The following is a 21,224-nucleotide window of genomic DNA, read 5'->3' as shown; positions in this document are numbered from 1 at the left end:
ATTACAGCTGCGTCTATATATAGTGCCAACACTGCATGATCTAACTGCGTTGAGTAATGTATTCCTTAAACCACTGACTTCATAAAGTTGCGAACATTTTTCTTTCACTGTGGTGCAGCCAATGATAGCAGTAATTGCCTTACAAAGACACAAAAGTAGTACTGTACTCTCAAATTAATTTTGCCGTACATCAACCATATCGTACAATACACAGACAGCTTTATGGAGCAATGCACATGTGAGAGGAGGACGACTTCAAATAGCTGACAGACTTCAAATAGCTGGTGAATCTGGTTCCAGCCTTTGCTTTCCTAGCGCCTATCAGCGAAATAGCAGGAGATTGATGGGCTCACCATACTGCATCAGGAGAAGATCATATAGTGTTAGGTGAGTTGCCAGCTGTAGAAAGCTATACTCTTACATTTAAATACCTTTCTGTAATTGCATCATCTCATGTGGCAAACCACACCAATCTGTTGCCTAAATAGGTTAAAAACACAAGAATTTGAAACCTCATTTTATTCAGATCTGGTTGGCAGAAACTGAATAAACAAAGCTGCTCCATATGTGGAAGTGAAGAACGCAGAGGAATGAAGAAATGGGATTGGGCCCGGCAGCTTCCCCTGTCCTTCCTCATCAGTCTGACACACTAATCATGGGTCTTAAAACTCCCCCGCTGCCACCATCCCCACACCACGCCCTGATTACAGCCTTCTGATTGGCCCTAATTGGCTGCACATGTGGCCCAGGGTCACAGCTGATAAACGCCATGATGCGCCGCACACTCTTTCACATTTTAACACAATTAATTAAGGGACATATAATTGAGATACACAAGCTCAAACACTTAAAGGCCACCTGATACATGCACATACACGCGCATGCATTGTATACACACAGTCCAACACACTTATTTAACATTTTACATATCTATCCTTCTAAACAGCCATTTCCCATGTTGTCTATGGTCTTACTTTGCTGGCAGAAGCTGGTGCATTATAGTGAATTGACTGCTGCTCGTCTAAAAAGTAATTGTTAAAAAGCTAAAAGCCCTCGAAGCAAACGGCCGCAAACCACACTTAAGGAGCCAAGCAGTAACATCTGAAAGAGTAAAAGAGAGAAAGAGGAGTGCAAGGGAGAGAAACCAAGGACATAAATCACACTCTACAGCCTGCATTATAATGACATGGTCACATAAACGCATGGCAAATGAGTCTCAATATAACTCGACTAAACGGGAGCGGTGCCAGCGCTGTACCTCTTGGCCCTGGACCGCCACGGGGAGCGAAGATACGAGGCGGGAAAGACCCGTAACGTGCCCGTAACAATGGGCCGTGTTTACACTGGCAGAGCCCAGCTTTGTTTTCACTGGGCTCTGCAGGCCAGAGCGCGCGCGTGTGTGTGTGTGTGTGCATGTCTGTATGTGCATATGTTTGTGGGCCATGTGCTGACCGATGCAGAACCCAGTTGGGACAAAGCCCTATGCGCCAGAGGGGTTCAATATTAAACAATGCTAAATCCGAGATGAGATCAGACCTGGGTCAATGTTTTAGGGCATTCTTTAATGCTTGTTCTGCTTTAGTTCTCTGAGATTTTGGCCCGAATAAAGACAGCCACTACGACTTTTCTGTGAGCTTAAGTCTCAATGTGGTGGCACTCATCTAAATCATTCTCTATCTTGGGTGAATCAAGAATTACGTGCAACTGATCGAGATGTACTGCACATTCATAAAAGACAAAGGAGAGAAAAGGAGTGTGTGAGGAACTGTAAAATAGGGTGAACAACACACACTTATGACAGGAGATGATTGTTCCAAATCAGATAAAAAATATATCACACTGTGGGTAATACGTTTCTCCTAAAGGGATATATAGCATTTTTTTTTTTTGTTTTTTTAAAGGGCATTGAAACAATGTGCTGGCATATGTGGGCATGTGTCTGAGCAAAAACGTCTGGTTTCAATCAGCACACAACCAGAGTCTACTTAATCTACAACATTAAAGCGCTGTCAGAGACCCAACAAGCACTTGATACACACACACACACAACCACACACACACAAAGGCAATGCCTCGAGAATTCAAATCACTGTTTATAGACACACTTAGACTCACAAAATGTATTCTATTCTAGCTCTTTCTCCTGTCTCCCACTCAGACACCAGACAGACCGGCATGCAGATATCTGCAAGCTCACATTCACAAGCCCATCGACCCACACACACACACACACACACACAACCACTTTTTACCGAGCTAATGGCTTTCCTGCAGAGCAACATGCAAGGTGAATAGGGCAGAAGCTGTAGGTGTTGAGATTGCATTCTTCTTCTCTCTTTTTCTTGAACACTCAGCGTAACACTCTAACAGTATCCGGCTGACAGTAGCTGATTGGGTTTGTTTGACAGCCTTACAAGCAAGAGATGGATTGTATATTGTATATGTAGATACAATTGTGGACTTAGATGTGGATGGCACAGTACATGGACGTGAACGTGTGAGTGGCACAGAGATATACAAACCTCCCTGACCTGAGCCAACCTGAGGCGTCACCGTCATGTTTATCTTCCCACAAATGAATGCACTACCCCGACCTCACACTGCGAAAATGAATGGCTGCATGTCTAATTGCATGCGTGCCATAGCACATGATTAACACACTCAGTCTCGTCTCGTCTATGCAAAGTAGACTTTGTAATGTGAACTCTATCAAGGGACTGGTGGTCTGGGCTGTGGGTTTTTTTTCTGGTTCTGCTCCATTTTGATGTTAGTGTGGGCATCTAACCTTCTCTACTACTTTATTAGCTTTTGTTGCGAGTGTGTGTGTGTGTGTGTGTCTGCTAGAGAGTTACAACATACACTGGGACTGTGGTAACCTTAATAGGAGGCTTAAAGGAGCATACCAGTGGTTTTGAGAGTTTTATCCCATAAGCTATAAACTAATCTAATTTACATGACAGTCGACAATTTTCCCAAAAACATGCCATACGTTTTATATTGGATGATATTTTAACATACTTGTCTCATAAATTTCAAGCGGTCACATTTATAAAATGACGAAGTTGTCTTTTAAAATCTATAGACAGACAATGAATATAAGTTGGGAATGTTACCAGTAAGCAAACTCTCCTTTAGCAAGACGCCTAATCCACCCCATAAGCACTTCTGGAGCCCATCTAAGGCCACTCGTGGAAAACTGGAGAACCTTTATAGAAAGTTATGAGAACCAAGTCTCAAAGTCTGGAGATCCAGGAAAAGTTCAGCTTATGTTTTTTGGCTCAGATGCATGAATGCGTAATCAAATCAGCGGTCTCAAGAAATCAAGTCAGCGTGGATTTAATGCCGGCTAGAAAAGCCCTTAGTTGGCAGGAGCTTCTTGTGACAAGCTCCGTCTGCTAAAGAGGCTTGTGCTCATGCAGTGTTCTTTAATATAATACAGGTATATTCTACTGAAGCAAGACATAGCTGGATGGTGACATAGTCTAACAGCATCCAGAGTCGGGTTAGTGAAGGTCGGGAGTACATTCCAGGATGGAGAGAGAGCTCAAACCCCCCATCCTGCCTCCCTGAGCCCCCTGCCCTACATTCAGATTTTTTCCCCCATTTACGTTAATGGATAACACACATCACTCTGCTGTGAGACACCCACAAATGCAACACACATACACACAAACACACGTACAGATGCCACAGCACGGGCAGTGAACGTAATCACTCTCACGTCACCACAATCGGCAGTGAGACTACAAAATCCCAGCTGTTTTGGCTATTTAAAAACACTCCTCACACACGCGCACACAGTTGGCGTCTTTAACGTGGATGCAGAGACAGGAATAGATGCTCTGTTGACAGTGCGGGGTCATAACAATCAGTGAGAAAATCCCTCAGTTGCGGAGCTGCCCCCTCAGACCCCACGCAGACAAGAATCCGACTGATGTCTTCACTTCTGATAATATCCGCAACCTCCAGCCCGGTTTGAAACATGCACAAAGAGGAGGGTTTGAGTGTGATAATCACTTTACACAAATACACATCCATTGTCTCCTCGATTTTCATCATCAGTGAATCCAACCTAATCATGGCAATTTTGTTCGCCTGCACCTACCATGGTCAGCTTGTCCGATTCTACTGTTCACAGCCTGAATGCTTGTCATAATCAATACCTGGAGCTTCTCTTGAGCCCAGCACACTTTTCTGACAACTGCTCAACTGTTAGGCTCATCTGAGACATAAAATTATTTCTTCACCAATCTGCTTCTTTTAAAAGAAATCAGGGTATTTCTGTGTTGGCTAGACTTGATCTCTGCCACCCTCAGATGGTTCTAATGTTTGTGTTTCCACGTCTATATCGGCTGGACGTGGGAGAGGTGGGAGCACTGTCGAAGTCAGCACTGCCTCTTCATTATCTGGTGTTCCATTGGGTCAACAAGGATGTGACCAACGCTGAATCATCAAATTCACGCGCTCGCCTAAGTCACTCCTTCATATCAGAGTTGTGAGGTAATGGGATGCTGGGTTTTTGATTGGGTGAGAGAGAGAGCTGCTGAGGTTGTGAAATGACAGAGATTGTCATTTGTTGTTGCTGACATGGAACAGAGGGAGAGGAACAGCTAGTGGCAGAATCTGTCTATACACAATCACGCCAGAAATAAAGTCAGCAACATTCAACAAGCATGTTCCAACATATGTCACGGCTGATCTAAACAATGGTGCTATCTTTAGCAGACAGCAACAGCTGGTCGCACACGGCAGTTTATAAAATCAACACTTAAAATCTACTGGGACCCGAGGAATGTCTGGCGTTTTGGTGACAGATAACCTATGACTAGCTAAAAGTAGCCCCCTCTCAAGATATACGCGCCTTCAAAACTGAGCTGAAGCACAAATTGATACTGTGATAAACTCAAGGTTTACTTACATCCATCAAAACTTAACAATTCATGACGTCACCACCTGACCAATGTCCTGTTTTTAAGTCACAACATGGCACCAAGCACCACTAAATAAAGAAGGCTGCGAGTATGGCGGAACGCTTTGGGATCAGTCTAGTTTTTATTACATTATATGTGTTCCAACGTTTAATACTGAACCTACATTTTACAAACAAACTTCAAAAAACAACATTAAACGAGAAGTCAAAAATGGATAAACCAAAAAGCTCCAAAATGTTATCAGAGATGCCTGTGGAGCAAGATCCACTTCGCTCCATCCAATAACGGAGAGTTCACCGAGGTCTGCACCTAACTTCATGAATGGGCCTCTCTGAGAAAACTAACTCCATTAAAGAAGTTAATAGAGAGGCAATAGCACGGTTGAGGCGTTGCAACATGCATCCCTGGTGTATTTGGAATGTCCCTGAAGTTTATTTAAAACGTTTTAAATAGGAAATCCCACTATATTGAATGTACAATACGCACACTTGTTGAGTTGAGGCAATAAGAGTATGACGTCAGAGTGACACGTGTAAGAGCCCCTCCATGACCCATTGGCTTTTCAGTAAACACCAGAAATGATTAGATTAGATTAGAAGGCATTGTGAGAAATGACGGAGGACAACAAAATAACACAGCAGGGATAGTTTTAGCATGTGTGTGTCATTACATGCTCTATGATTTGATGCACACTCTTTACCATTTTGGTAAAACACTACCACCTGCCTCATACAGCGTTTGTCCATCATAAGTGCTTCTGAGTCTTGTCATTGTCAGGTAATTAGACGAGCCCTAAGTGAGGGTGAATCACAGTAGCATGCGGACTAAGTTATACCTTAACTCTTCCACAGAGAAACCCTATGTAGTGTGTGGGAGTTGGCGTGTTCGCACGTGTATGAGAAAGGGAGGCATGTTTCTTTTCTCTCTGTGTGTTGACAAGGTGCTGGGCCATATTAGCAGTCAGGCCTGGACAGAGATAAAGACGGTGAGGTCTAGGTCAGCCTGAGTCTGTCATCGGCCTTAGTGCAGACACGCATGCATATTACCCTTCACCTTCTGTTTAGTCTTCTATTTCAACACTGGACTTCAGCCAGGTATTGTTTGAGATTTTTGTTGATAATGCCAACAAAAATTATAATTTTAGAATTTGCCAAAGAAGCCAATGCTGTCTAAAGATAAGCAGCTATTCAAGAACTTCTCCTAAATAAAAAGGTTTGATAGCCAGCCCTACACTGGACCGAACTTGTCCCTTCTGAGCAGACTTTTGACTTTACTCTGCTAGGGGCTATTAATAGAACCAACTCCGAAAATAGACTTTAGTAGGCGGGTGCTATCACAGGCTACACTGAGCAGCTGTTTGTGATCGAGAGAGGAGAGAACAGATGAGAGTAGAGAGAATAATAACCTCCATAAACATTTCCTTTCTTCCCTTAAAGCTTGGGTTTCTTGGCACACAGGAGCACTGAATACATATAATGTTCTAAATTGGTTTCTTACAAAAACACACTGCTTGTTGCGATTATATTGCCAGCCGTAGACTCATTGGGTCCATAGATGATGATATATCTCCAGTTTTGGAAATGCATGTGTCCAATGTGGCCCAAAGCTTTAGCATTTGAGACATTTCGGGTACAGCTGGTTATCCGTTTGTCCTCATGTCTATATTTGCTGCTACATCCACTCTGTGTCCTGTCTCCTTCTTCTGCCCCTGTCAACTTAGCCATGGTCTTAAAACAGCTTGAGCCACAACAGATGCAGATGCATGTCCATACGAGAGGAGTGATAGACACAGAAGCTGCCAGAGACACTTTTACACCAGTCTTTAAAACAAACACCTGCTGCCGCGGCTGAAGTGCCGGAGGGACATCAGAGATCCTGCAGTCCGTAACTACACGGCTGTGATTAGATAATGAAACTGAGCTAACAGAGTTAAGACATTACAAACCACCTCGAAAGTCTTTAAGTCTTGATTGAATATCCTGTACAAGCACATGGAAACACACATGTCAAACGTGCAGCCAGAGCTGCAGTGGAGGGTAAAAGCATACAAAACACTGACCTCCTCTCAAATTCATCACCCATGAGGATTTACGCAAACTATACACCTGTTAGTGGCTTCAAACTGTATTGCCCCTCAGTTTCCTTTGCAAATTCTAGAACTGTTTGGTTTGTGACCACTGAGACCTTTGTATCCTGTGAACACAGAGTGATCATCAAATCACTCAAACAACACGGGAATTAAGGGCGTTATCAAACCCGTACTTTGTTATTTCTGGTAAGAATCAGTGAATGAGTTGCTAAACGTGATGCTTTATCCTTGTCTGCAAGAATCATAGACTTTATTAAGTATTGACATAGTCTCTGTGACGTCACCCATAGGTTTCTGAAGATCCGCTGTTGAGCTCAAAGTAGATGGGACCCAGCCGTCGCCATCTTGGCAGTGACGACGCAGCTTAACTTATAGCTAATACGAAAATGGGCAAAGAGGTGGATCGTCGGTGGAGCTGAGGCGGATCCGGGTGATGCAGCAGAGGGCAATTCAACCAGACAAATGAATCAGAGATAAGTGGAGGGACATGCGTCCGAAAGGGGCTGCATCAACAGTCATATCAATAGCTCTGTTCCTAGTAGAGCTGTTACTTTTTGGTGATCCGAGCAACATTCATGCATTAGTTGTGTCCCATTCTCCTTAATAGGGAAAGAGGTTGCAAAGAGCTAACTTCACAGTTGCCTCTATCTAGTTACCTCATCTATTGGTTATAAAACATCAACTTTTTCTTCATTCTGAAATATCCCTGATCATTGTGAAAAAGAGAATGTGCAATACATCTATACATGTAGATGTAAGCATGACAAAAAAGCAGAGGGGCGAAAGGATAGGCTGATAGAGTAGCTTTATCTACCCTTCTTTATCATTACAACCCTGAAGACAGCGACTAATAACTTTCTACCCAACAGAAGTCAACCCCTTGTCGCAGCTGAGAAGATCTCTCTCCTCGATCCCCAGACGGCAGTATTTTCATTCCAGCTGTGCTCTAAATCTTTACGGTATCAAACAGATGCAGAACCCTTCCGACAATGGGCCAACTGTGGCTTACGGAGTTAAGAAATGCTATTTGATCTGCGATGGTTGTGTCTCTTTGCTGCGGGGGGTTTCGGTGCCGCTTTGACATAAAACAGACTCACACAAGCATACACTGGCACACGGGTCAACACTTGACACTTTAAGTCTCACATGCATTACACAGAACACCTTTTCAGCACATACTATATTCAACCCCGAGACAGAAGAAGATAGGAAGTCAGAGTGGGAGGGATGGAAAGAGGAGGGAGGAAAAAAATGATGACTTTGCAGACCAATCAGCTTTAAAACATATAGTCTGAAATATTTATATTTATGTCCGAAAGTATTATACTTATTACGTACTTGAGGATTACAAATGACACTAGGAAAGGAGACATATGAGGGACAGGCAGACCCAAATATATAGCAGTAGCTTGACATTTTAGGAAATAAGTGTACGTCATTTCTTGCTGAGAGTTTAGATTGGCTGTTGCAGGGAACAAGCGGAGACTCCCTGCGAAGAAATCGTCCAGCATTTAACCCGCTGTAATATGGCGAGTTAACAGTTTCACTTTGTTTTTTCATGGATGAAACAAACGAGATATAACACGTTAAGTAGTGAGCTTTAGAGTTGCTGTAGAGTGGATTTTGTTACATTCAAACAGAGCCACAGTACTTTGTTATGCCACAATAATTTCACTGTAACATTTCATGCATGCAGGGTCTAGGATATGCCAACATCTGACGAGCCAGAGTTCACACTAAAATGATTCTCAGAAGCTGGAGGACCACCCATGAAGGAATCAGCACTGACCTTTATAGGGCATCTGTCATATTAACACTGACAGACTTTCTTCATTATTAGGCTAATGAAATCTTGTGATCAAAACATGGAGCATGTGGTTGTCTGTCACATTACTAAATAGCAGCTGTATGTCTCAAAAATCTTTGTACTTTGATCATGCAAGAAATCAAGTGCAGTTATTGCAACCTTTGTTCTGACAGCACTACTGTTTCTCTCTCTGTGGCTGAATTTGCAGAATGCTAACTAGCTTAAGCAATGTTTCAAAAAATAGCGGCTGGAAATCGACCTCCTTGCCGTTCTGGGTCGGTATTTCAATGCTGCCTAAACTACAGTGAATCTGGCACAGACAACAACAGAGCCCTGATGTGTCTTTGCTTGCTTCAGCAGGCAAGCTCCCAACATTTTGGGATTGCATAAAAGTAGCATCCCAAAATATGTCTGGTTTGGCCACGGAGAGCTGGATCCACAGCGGCCTCGCTAAACAAACACAACTTGGGGGTCTGGCTTCGCTTTAGCTAACGGACGTCATTATGCACGTCGATTAAAAACAAACACACTGGCAGAGACAGACGTCCAGCTTTTCAGTGTGAGCCCAGAGGTGGAAAATCCCCGTCTGAAAGGGTGAGAAAGGGGAAAAGAGAGTGAAAAAGTGAAAGGCAGACTGAGACCTGAGGCTGCTTTTAGCTGATGGAGAGGGGAGTCCGATCTTTGTCATTTGTAGGATAAGCTCTCTAATGCCAAGATGCCAACTTACCACTTAAACAGTAACTGAAAAAAATGACAGTTAAGCTGAATGGCTTTCACACCTCCTTCATTGTCATAAAAAGCAAGTGAAATATCCAGATTCATGCAGCCAGCTCTATTACTGTTCATAGTGGAGAAAAGCCAAGATCCAAACAGAGACTGCCCCATTCACAAGACCTAACAGTGGTCAGACAAAACACCCACTATTACCGTACTACATACTTGATTAGAGTACACGTTATTTCACACTGTTCCATACAAATAAGTGTGAAAAAGACAGCGTATTTGCGTGACTCTAGAAGGCACAATGCGAGAAAATGCTGCTTTACCACATCACATCAGCCAATGAGATTACTCGATATAAATCAATGATACACAAGTCAGCGGTTCCCACACACTTGGGGCGAAGCATGTCAGACTTCAATCACATGAGAGCACATGGGCCACTTTGTACCAACATAAATAACCAGCTGTATTAGGTAGCTAATCATAAAGCCTCCAATAGCACACACACACACCTCAAGAGTAGCAGATCGGGTGCTGGTGTCATGTTGCAGACAGGAAACAGATGGCCTGCTGGGTAAAAAAAAAGAAAGATGAAAAAAAGAACATGCCAAAGAAGGCCAGAGAGAATGCTTCTCTCCCCTTTTCTTCCCTCCATCCCTCCTTTTATCATCCCTTCATCCTCGGTTGGAAGGAAAAGGAAGAGTGAGGCCGCGGTGGTGTTTGGAGGCTAGATCAGTGGGCTCTGGCTGGAGATCACAGTGATGGGGTTCTCTGGGAGAACTTTAAATAACAGCCCAGCCTGGCTCTACTGTACTGGTCTAGGCTACGGCGCAGAGCCTGCAGGCTATTTAGAACACATCCCAATGGGTGAGAATATATTTTTAAGCCTTTGAGGAATAGTATTCCTATCAAGTGCTGCTTTTAACATTAACATTCAGAATCTATTAGAGAGAATAGGTTACATATGTCATGATAAAAGCTTTAAAGTCAATGGAATATTGACATTTTGAGAAACGCTCTGACTGCTTTCTTGCAGAGAGCTAGATGAGAAGATCCACTCTAGTTTCTGTAAACTATGTTTAACTAGAGCCAGGAGGCGATTAGCTTAGCATAAAGACTGGAAACAGCTAGCCTGGCTCTGTCTAAAAATAAGAAAAAATACACGTACCAGAACCTCTGAATCTCTAAATTAGGTTGCATCTTGTTTGTTTAATCCGTTTAGCCACGTAGCCTGGTTACTTCCTGGTTATAACTCCCCTTAAAACCACAACTTCTTTTTCGGGGCAAGCTGATTATAAACCAATTTATGTGGAACCCTAATGCAAGAATGACAGACAAAGGTTTACTGATCAGTGATGCTTGAACACCATCAGACACATTCAACAGATAACTTCCAAAACGACTTCCTGACCGTCGCCAGGTACACAGTACTGACACATCAGCTGCTGATGGCAGATAACCTTTGACCCTCAAAGCAACAATCAGAGATCAATATATAGTAAGGCCGCCCTGCACAGAGGACACATTGATAAGTGGACTAACCCCGGCCATTTAAGGTCATGATACATCACATGTTTGCTTGAGCTCTGTGTTTTTCCGACTCTTTAATCTCAGATTTGTATCCTTGTGAAGCTTCTTCATGCCGAGACCATGTCAGATCGTCTGCTGTCTACAATGTCACGGAAAGGTCTTCAGTCAGGAACCCTAAAAGATTCTGAGGTAATTGATTCATTTGGCTGATATCAGGCTCCTCTACTTGATATTTGAGCCTGTAATGCAACTAAACTGCAAGTGGAAGAATTTAATCTGAGGCTCAAATAAGCACAGAAATGTTTTTAAAGATACGAATAAGGTACTAATGAAATATCAACATCTAAACCAACAATTATACTTCACTTCAAGCCAATATCCTGTAACAGTAAACCACCTCCAAATGTTTGTCTCCTTTCTAACACCAGTAGCTATTTGTATTATATAAATATTGCCTACCAATCTTGAAGTTGAGACAGCATTGGGATTCAGCCCCAAACAGTTGGTGCTCACTTACACAAATTTACTTCACAGCAGATGTTCTTTCTTCAACTGGCAGACATCTGACAACTTGCTGAACATCTGCAGCTGGTCATTTAATGCTTCATTCAAAAACCCTTGGCTGTAAAATCCACAGACATCATTAAGCACGTCTGCTAATTTCTAAAACCTGAAATACAGCAGCGATAAAATTACTAAGGCAAAGCAACCCAAAACACATGTTTACTGTATATTAAAAGCTTCTAAATGTGGGCGGACTTATTACACGTTTCGATAGAAACCTCCACTCAGAGTCTCTTCTTCATTAAATTGGCACCCACTAAACATTTCAACCTTTATTGGAAGTCTCTGTGGATTGCTGAAGAGTGTTTGGGCTTTTTGAAAGTCTCCAGACTTCTAATAACGAGTCAACCGAGCAAAAGCATGAACCACTTTGTTGATATGAAAGGAGTGCTCTGTCTCTTCTCCTCTCACTGTCTCTCTATCTCTCTCTCTCTCAATTTAATAAGGTCGTAAAAAGCACTGCAAGTTGTTGGCCAAAGCATGCCAACAACATTTTATACATTCAAACTATATGCTGATGATTAAATCTTGAAATGTATGTTATAAATGTCTCTCCCTCTCTCCATTTATATCTCTCCTCTCTGAGCCAACAGCTCTTTCTTTTTCCCCACTATGCCACTAAATCCTCCTCTAAATCAAGTTGTTTTGCATTCTTCAGCCCGTGCAGCACATGTTTCTGGACTCATAGTGACTCTCAGAACAAATTGAGTTTAATGGGAGTGAGGCAGGGTGAACTGAGGGGGAGGAGAGGGGAACGTGAGGGAGGGCTGTAAAGAAACACCACATGCTACTCCATGCTAGTCCCCTACGAGGAGAAAAACAGCATTACTCCTTCCCCCAAATCCAACAGTAATACGTGCTGGCAAGAATCAACACATACTCAGCAAATCACTGATGGCAAAAAACAAAACATCTTAACATTTAATGCAATGAGGATTTTAGTGAAGTGTTTCTTTCTTGGGTTAATTTAAACACTTTGTTTTGGAAATACAGAATTTTAAGAATGAATCTAAAAAGAAAACTCTGAACAATCCTGTTTGCATTATTGTGTACTAAAACTTTTTTGCGTAGTTACTGCATTAGGGCAGCTGTCAGAGAAATGCTTACTCCGTCTCTGACTTTCAAGCTGTCGCAACTTCCAGTATACGTCAAACACCACCCATCCATTTTAACCCACGTCTGGTACACACAGACCTGACTGGACAGGCAAGTCAGCAAACACACACACCTTTGGCAAAACACTAACATGAACACACATGGTTGGCATGCACCTCTACACTGGTTTTTTTCTGCCCTGCTCATGGTGCAATGCTCCGGTTTAATTAACTGGACTACTGTGAAGGTTCTTCTTAAGGCCAGCAGGACACACACACACGCGTACACACACGCGCACACACACGCGCACACACACACACACACACACACAGAGGGGCAGCGTCCTTCACCCTGACCAGGGGGCCATGGAGAGAAAATTAATTTCCCTGCATGAGCATAGTTTGCTAAAGGGCAACTAAAAAGGCAGAACGTCTGCTGAATAAACTTTCTGGATAACTGCATACTGCAGCTATCAATAGCGTATATGCTTGCTATCAATGCAACGCAATTCTTGCCATTGCAACATTAAACAAAACTTACAAAGACGCATCACAGCAGCGCATGGGTTTATATGTAAGTGTGTGTTTTGGATCCTCAGGTGTTCATATCTGTGCGTATCTCCATGTGCACATTTTTTCCTTCTCCCACCTCGCTGACCTTTTAAAATGTAGCAGGATCCGCTGATCCAGGGGACTTACCCCCACAATCTCACCGGCAGATAAATGACTCCCTACAGCTATGAGGCTCCTCAAATCCCTCCATCCAGGACCAGTCCGGGCAATAACACCGATATCAGAGGAGCGATAAAACACTGCTCCTCGAGGAGAAAACTGTTTCCAAATTGTTTTTTTTGTTTTAAAGAATTGGCCCAAGAGAAAAGGAAAAGTTCTTGTAGATGAACTAAAAAGTACAAAGGGCTTCGGAAGCAGAACTATAGTCTGTAACGTCAGCTTACACAGAACTGTAGTGTATAATAGTGAGACTGGGGCTCTCTGGCCGCTATGATTGGGGAGTAGAGACACTGGGGACATACAGTAGAAGAAAGGTCTGGGGCCAAAGCCACACAGATAATGGTATGTATAGGTATTACTGAGATGTTGGGGGGTGGGGGTGGGTATAGGGTGAGATATGGGGGACAGGAGAGCCCCAGCACCCCATGCAAGCAGCTGCATGTTGGTGCTGAAGACTGCCAGGAAGCTATTGGGGAGGGGGGGGGCACATCTGCTTTGGCTATCAGGAGACCCAGTTGTCTCCTCATACACTTCAAAATGACTTGTATTTTGTTAAAGAAAGATTTGTTCTGGAAGTAGGGAGGAAGGAAGGACCGAAGGAAGGATGGCAGAGCAGTAGGGAGGAAGGAAAAAAAGAAAACACTCCTTCAGGAGAGTTGAAGCCATTGGGAATGCATGCTTCAAAAACAGAAAACACAGACGAAAAAAGGATAAAATCAAACCAAGGGTGGAGAAGAAAAAAATGGGGCTTGGAAAGAAAAGAGGGCTTTGCTTTTCTGTGAGAGAACCAGGCCAAAGCTTAGTACAGCACCAGGTTCCATTCAGACCAGACAAAGTAAATACAACTACTTGATGAAAAAGGGTAAAAAGAAGCCAATGGATGGCAGAAAGAGTTCTCCAAGCAGGAGGGTATGAAGCCATGCCAAGTTCTAAAGATCACAGAGAGACAACGAGGTCTGACTTCCTGCACTTTCTGTTTTCACAACTGAGCAGCCGGCCTAATCCGACGGCCGGAGGCAGATTTGCACAGATCATCACAGCATTGTCAAACATGACGTCACAACTCTGTGTGTGGCGGGAAAGGGGTGCAACAGAGAGAAAAAGAAAAAAAACAGACGACCGCTCATCTTCCCCATTAATCCTTTCTACTGTCATCTCAATCTCTCCCTCCATCTCCAGAGGACATCCAGACTGCTGATCGGGAGTAATAAACAAAAAGCGAGTTAACGTCCAGCTAATCAAAACGAGCGCTGGAGCGGGCTGGGCTTGTTCCTGTTCCTGTGCCGTCAAGCCTCTGGCCCGCCCTCTCTTCTCGTAACCCAAACCACACACTAATTCATAAATTACAAACAAAGAGCCCCTTGTGGTTTGGGAGGGACCGGGCCGGCTCTGCAAACTGGCGCTACAGCGGAACGGCTACGTGTCAATTAGAGAGAAACCTGGCTGACAGCGAGACGTAGGTGTGGACGCATGCACACACACACCAGCAGGCTCACACACTTACAGTCTCGCAAGCAGGGCAGCGGGAGCCCAGACCTACTGTATACACATGTTTACAACACACACTCACACACCATTTGGAAGGCATTCTGAGCAATTTTGTCATTTTGGAGCCCAGGAACTGACTGCGCCATTGTCTGGTGTAATCGGCTCGCTGGTTTTCTCAGTCCTGTTTACGAGGGTTGACGTGTGTAAAGGTGGTGGGCATGCACCGCTGGGAGTTACTGTAAGCCTGCAGTTGTGTTGAGCTCAAGGCAGGCTCCTGTGGAAAAACACGCGTTGAATTGCAAGAGACATTGATAGTGCATGTGGATTTAACACTGAACATGTTTTCAAATTGGTTCAAAGGAGCCAATCGGCTGTGTGACAGTGAGAGGATGAGTCTGATTATCCTGGTTAAGTTTACAGGTTTATACATTTATATGACAATAAACAAAATGTATTGATTACAAAATGATTTAAATCATTCGTGATCTACAATTGCTCAACAATCAATTTGTCTGCAACAACAACAAAAAAAAACACAGAAGATCAAATATCCAATCCACCTAATTTCTAGTCCAGAAGCCCAGAATATTATACTGTCCAAACAATAATTAAACAAATATGTAAAAAGTAAGACAGCACAAGAAAGGAAATATCATAGTCGCAGATATTTTAAAAATATCTACTGTTGGAGATAAATGTGACACTGATTGTGACACTGATTGTGATTTCATCATTTCACCCAACACTACCAACTACTTTGGTCGATCAGTAAAAAATGAATGGGCAACTATTTGTTAATTGATTAATTGTTTCAGCTGTTTTTCAAGCAAAAAGCAAATCCAACGCTCAAATGCTTTTCTGTTTTTTTTATAATTATCATTAACAAGAGATCTGAAGACATCATCTCTGGCCCCGCTGATTGACAACCTTGCATGACTTTTTTGACGTTTCATAGACCAAACAATTTAGATTAATCAAGACACGATCAGCAGATTAACCGATAATGGAAGGAGTTGGGTGACATCTCTTCGGTGACCTCAAACCCTGCTCTGAGTGCAGCACCAGTATTTGCATTGTGCGAACGCCTCGCAGCCACTGTTGGTTTTACTGTATTATGCACCCGGTGGTTAATTACAGTGGAGACAAACTCCTGCCAGCAGAGCCTGCTCTCTACCAGCAGCTTGTTAGGAAAAAACACTGACCATCTATGGAATCACACACACACACACACACACACACACACACACAGACAGATAAGGATGCATGAAAAAAAAAAACAAGTGTCACTGTTCCTGTTAAAGGTACCAACACTGAGTGACGTGTTATCAGGTATCAGTCTAGTCAGGTGTATTGTCTGTATCTAAGTGATCTCACACGGCTGTTACTTCATCTATCCACAAGTGAAATTACAGTTCCCTGTCTGAGTCTAATCCAGTCAGTCAACCTGTTAAGTCCCCCTCTCAGCTCCTTAGCACTTGTTTCCTCATGTTCTCCCCAACACACACACACACACACACACACTCTTCCAAATAATTAACAAACACTCTCACCAATTTATCCACTCATACGTTCTCATCCTTAACAGCGTGAGCTGAAACAACAAGGACATTCCTGAGGGGCAACGCATGGTGAGGCATTTAAACTCCTCACCAAGCAAAAGGTAATAACAATCTTATAACAGATTCAATATGCAGAAATAAATACTTTTTAAAAGTGCAAAGCTTTTAAGACTGTAAACAAGAGGGATGCTCCAACTTCTTAAATAACACAAGACTCACACATTTCAGCACAGATACCAACGGGCAAAAGTAGCCAGACTAAAGCAGGGAGATTTAAAAGCGTGTTCAGACAGAAGACGAGGGGACACTTACACACACATTGCTGGATGGAAAATCCTCCGAGTGTCCAGGCTAGAACTTTCTCTCTCTGAGCGTGTGTTTGTGTGTCTGTCTTGTCAAACGCTGCCCCCTCCTTCTCCTCCTCCTCCTGGGAGTAGCTTTGCCGTAAAAACAAGCGCTCACGTGAATAGTCCACCGTGTGTCCGACCAGAATGAGAGACTATGGCCCCAAAAAAGGAAAAGAAAGAGGAAGGGAGGGAGTAAAAAAAAAAGGATAGCCCCTTTAAAAAGGTATGCTCCTTTATGGCGACTCCCCCCCTTTCTTTTAAGCCAAATGAAGTATGGAGAGAGTTTCCTCTTCTGTTGATTCTTCTCATCCAGAGAGAATAAGGCTTTTCTAATGCGTCTCCTCTTTTAGTTTCCCCTTCCTTCCTGCACTCAGGGAGAGAGAAAGTTAAACCCGGCTTTAGACAACAGGAATGTGACAGCAGGAGAGAGCGAGGGAGAGCAAATGAGGTGGTGAGGGAGAGATCAAGGGAGAGAGAGAGAGAGAGAGAGAGAGGGGGAAAGAGAGACAGAAGCAGGGACATGTAGTGTCCACCTACACAGCCCATTGCTGTGTGAGTGAGCAATCACAGAGAGGTAGAAAGGGGAGGGAAGGAGCAGGGGAAAGAGGAGGAGGGGGCTATGAGTGGGAGAGAGAGAGAGAGAGATGAAAAAGTTAAGAGTGCAGCGACAGGAAATGACCTGAGAATTTCATTCAGCTCAGATTGGAGATCTGGGACTGTGTGGTGTGTAAGAGCTGGAACATGCTGCTCCTTCACGTGCATTGATTTGTTTATCCTCAGATGTTTTCTTTGTCGATTTACTTGAAAATGTACTATATTGTGACACACAGTATATCAATATTGACATATTCCATGACAGAGAATTGAATTGTATAACATGAATATGGTTTTCCTTTTGTTTTCCTGACAGGAAGTTGGATCAACCAATCGGCTTGTTGGACACTCAGAGCTGTACAATGCATTGTTGACATTACTTTTGCCATTGTGCCCATTCATACCTGTTATGGAAAGACATTCATACACCATACAATGGTCCCTGTCTTCAGAATCAGAATCAGAATCAGCTTTATTGGCCATGTATGCTTACGCATACATGGAATTTGTCTCCGGTTTCCACTCCGCTCTCAATGTACAAACACCAATTTACAATAAACAAGACAATATATATATAAAGAATAAAAAAGGGCAGCAAAAAAGTAGAACGGATGTAGGCATAGACATTTAGCTATATACAATATAAGTATAAATATATATTCAAGAGAAAAAGTGTATATACAGTATATATATACATGTGAACATAAACCTATAGACAATGGCATGAACCAAGCACAACTTTAAGTTGTGCTTGGAGAATGCACTTCTTGTTCCCTACAATTTTGATAGAAACATGCGAAATAATGCTGTGCAAATTATCTTTTAAACATTTGTCAAGTTAAAGTTACATTTAGTGTTTTCTCACCTGCTCAAAACATTTGATTTCTTAAACGTCCTAAATCTTGCGATGTTTCGATCCAGTTTGCTAGCTTGCAGTCGTTTCCTTCCCTGCCTTTCTTGGCATTATTTGGCTGTCAACGGGAACAGCGTGAAACCATCACCATCAGGAATGTGTATTGCGTTGCCCCGTGCGTGTGCACCCTTGTGTGGGCTCACTCTTGAAAGCATTACTCAGTAGTGGTCAAAAACGACACACTGTGACTCAAACTGAATAATTGTATTGATGAAATACCACATTCACAACAACAAAATATGCAAATGAATGTAATTATAATGCTTATTAATGAAACCAGATGGTATACTGACATGATCTCTTCAAAAATTGACTCCTCTGCAATCCTCTTGTTACCCAGAACATCGCTCTCTGCGCGGACCCACAGAGATGTTTAAATGTATCCTGCAGAACTATAATTCCAGCTTTAGATGCCCTGGGAAATTCTGGCCTTGGTTCCCACCCCCTAGGCCGCCCCTCCACTAATTCTCCCCTCTCCCTTCCTCTCTCTCCCCTCTGTCCACCGCAGGAGGAAAACTGAAACCAGCCACAGACTGGAAAGCATTAGTCTGCCCCCCCCCCCCCCCCCCCCCTCTACGATTCAACACACTCTACATACAAACGGAAACAAGAACTATGGATCACTAAAAGGAGTGGAGAGTAGCTTTCGCTGTGAGTGCAGAGTGACTCAGTGACACAAAAACAGTAGTGTACACAGTTTACAACTTAGTAAATCCGACAAAGTTGGCAGCGACTTCTCGTCCAGAGCTTCGCTTATTTTGCAGTTTCCAACCCAACAAAGAGGCAGTTGCTCATTTGGGAAAACAGGCCAAGTAAAAAATACCACAGGACGGGGGGACGGGGGGGATGTTTGTGTTTGTGTGTATACAATGTTTGTGCATTCAGTTTGTGCATGTACTGTATAATCTATTTATGCGCGTGTGTTTGTATACATGTGACTGGATGGATGTTAACTTGACTGCGTGCTCCTATTATCCAACATTTCTAAAGCAGACAAACAGCCTAAAGCCAAACGCAGAACATTCCTCTGCTCTGCAAAGCGCCTGCTATGTTGGGGGCTGGAACGGTTACATGGACATAAGTGGCTTTAACTAGCGGCAGCGGAGCGACAGACCCCAAAATGATCATCAGAGGGGCCTTCTTTCTCCCGCTCCCATACAGACCCGTGCTAATGAGACCTACAGCCTCACTAGAAGTGCCACAGAGGCCGGGTCAAAGTGAGTGGTCAGTATTGAGCCAGTAGGGCGAACAGGGGGGGGGGGGGGGGGGGGGGATATAGACATTGATTATCTGCAATGTCATGAGGCCGTCTGCACGATGATGATAAAGACCAACATTGAAACGTAGTATTTGCAAACGGTATCAAACATCAGCAGTAAAGAGAACTCAAAGTATAAAGTATGTAACGAAAACACTCCAGTAAAGTACAAGTATCTGAAATGTATACTTGAGTAAATTAACTCAGTTCTGTTGCACCACTGGTCCTCGTTGATTGGACCATTGAAACCTTCCACATCCAAACAGGATACTGTATCATCACTGCGTGGGGTTATCTTGTGCTGCAGGTGATGATGCACATTTTGACATTTGCCAACAGAGCCGATGAGCCTGTTGAACGCCTCAAAGGTTAGAATTGAGTTAATCATACTCAGTGAGGACTAAAGTTGGCTCTGATCCTACAGTATCACACAGCGGTCACCTGTGTTATCTGTCTGCATCAGTACAGCTCTCTGTTGTCGCTTCCCCGTGTTTACTAAGCAGTCTGTAGAGGGTGGAATCAAAACATCTGGCTGGCACACAGCCTAGTTTCCTTTTACAGCTTTTCTTTTTTCATTAGGACGCTTTTAAGATTTGGTATCATGACACAACAAAAAGTGAATAGTGTTGGATACCAAACTGCCTCACTCAGCAGGAAAAGGAAAATGACTGAGCTCTGAGAAGAAGACGTTTAACTCACTTAAGGAAACTGTAGAGCGACAAAAGGCTTTGTGGAAGTTATTTTACACAAACAGGCAAAATGATTAAGGACCAAGTGTCCAGGTAAAAAGTTACAACAAATGTCTTTACTGTGGCAATCAGACATTTAGTTTTGCTAAAGTTCTTTCACCTGAAGGATTTGCTAGACGTTTGACTGCATTGCTAACGAGTACAAATTCTAAACACTTCATAAGCCTCAACCTTTCTTTTTTTCTTGCATTGGAGAAATTGCTGTCTTTAATTCAAAGTAATTAAACAGGTAAACTTGTTCTGTGAAGATATTTAGACGAAGTTGCATTTTATTATATTAAATAAAACAACTTTAAAGGATTATATTATGATAACTAACAGAATTATGTCTTTTGGTTAATTACGCTGTTATTTAAAGCCTATGGGTTGTGTTACATACAGTTCAATGTGGGAGCTGCCACATAACAAACGAAGGGCACTTTTGTGAGTTCAGTGGATTGCTCAAAGGCACTGTGACAATAGTATCTGCATAACTCAATCCCTCCCAATGACCAGACTCATATTTCCTCATATAGTCAGCGACATGAACCAGTCAACTTCCAGCTCTAACCTCGAGGCTATCGCTGTCTGCAGGGTCGGAAATGGTGGACAGCATGGCGACAGAAGAAAAACAAGGAAGACAGATGAGATGAAAGGCTGCAGGTTGTGAGGGTGACATGGACAAAGAAATTGGGAACACTAAAGCGGACGGAGTAAGCCAACAGAAACCCAAAAAGTCTGTGTCAAACATGTGAGTGGGAAAAAAAAAAGAAAGCAAAAAAAAAGGAAAAGTCAGTGAAGCCGTGAGGACTTAAAAGGGAATTTAACACCTTGTCCATTTGGTTCAAGATGCATTTTAATCAGATT

General features: G+C 43.0%; 1 protein-coding gene across 2 annotated transcripts in view; it reads right to left on the bottom strand.

Moving 5' to 3' along the window:
* The window catches only part of eva1aa (eva-1 homolog A, regulator of programmed cell death a), a 64,123-nt gene that overhangs the window by 6,847 nt on the left and 36,052 nt on the right, over positions 1 to 21,224 (bottom strand). The gene's annotated exons all lie outside the window — the stretch shown is intronic.

Source organism: Anarhichas minor, unplaced genomic scaffold (genome assembly GCF_050575085.1).
Source record: "Anarhichas minor isolate MPS153535 unplaced genomic scaffold, ASM5057508v1 ptg000136l, whole genome shotgun sequence".
In the NCBI taxonomy this organism is placed as follows: Eukaryota; Metazoa; Chordata; class Actinopteri; order Perciformes; family Anarhichadidae; genus Anarhichas; species Anarhichas minor.
The sequence above is the reverse complement of the archived record's forward strand: the minus strand, read 5'-3'. Positions and strand labels throughout refer to the sequence as shown.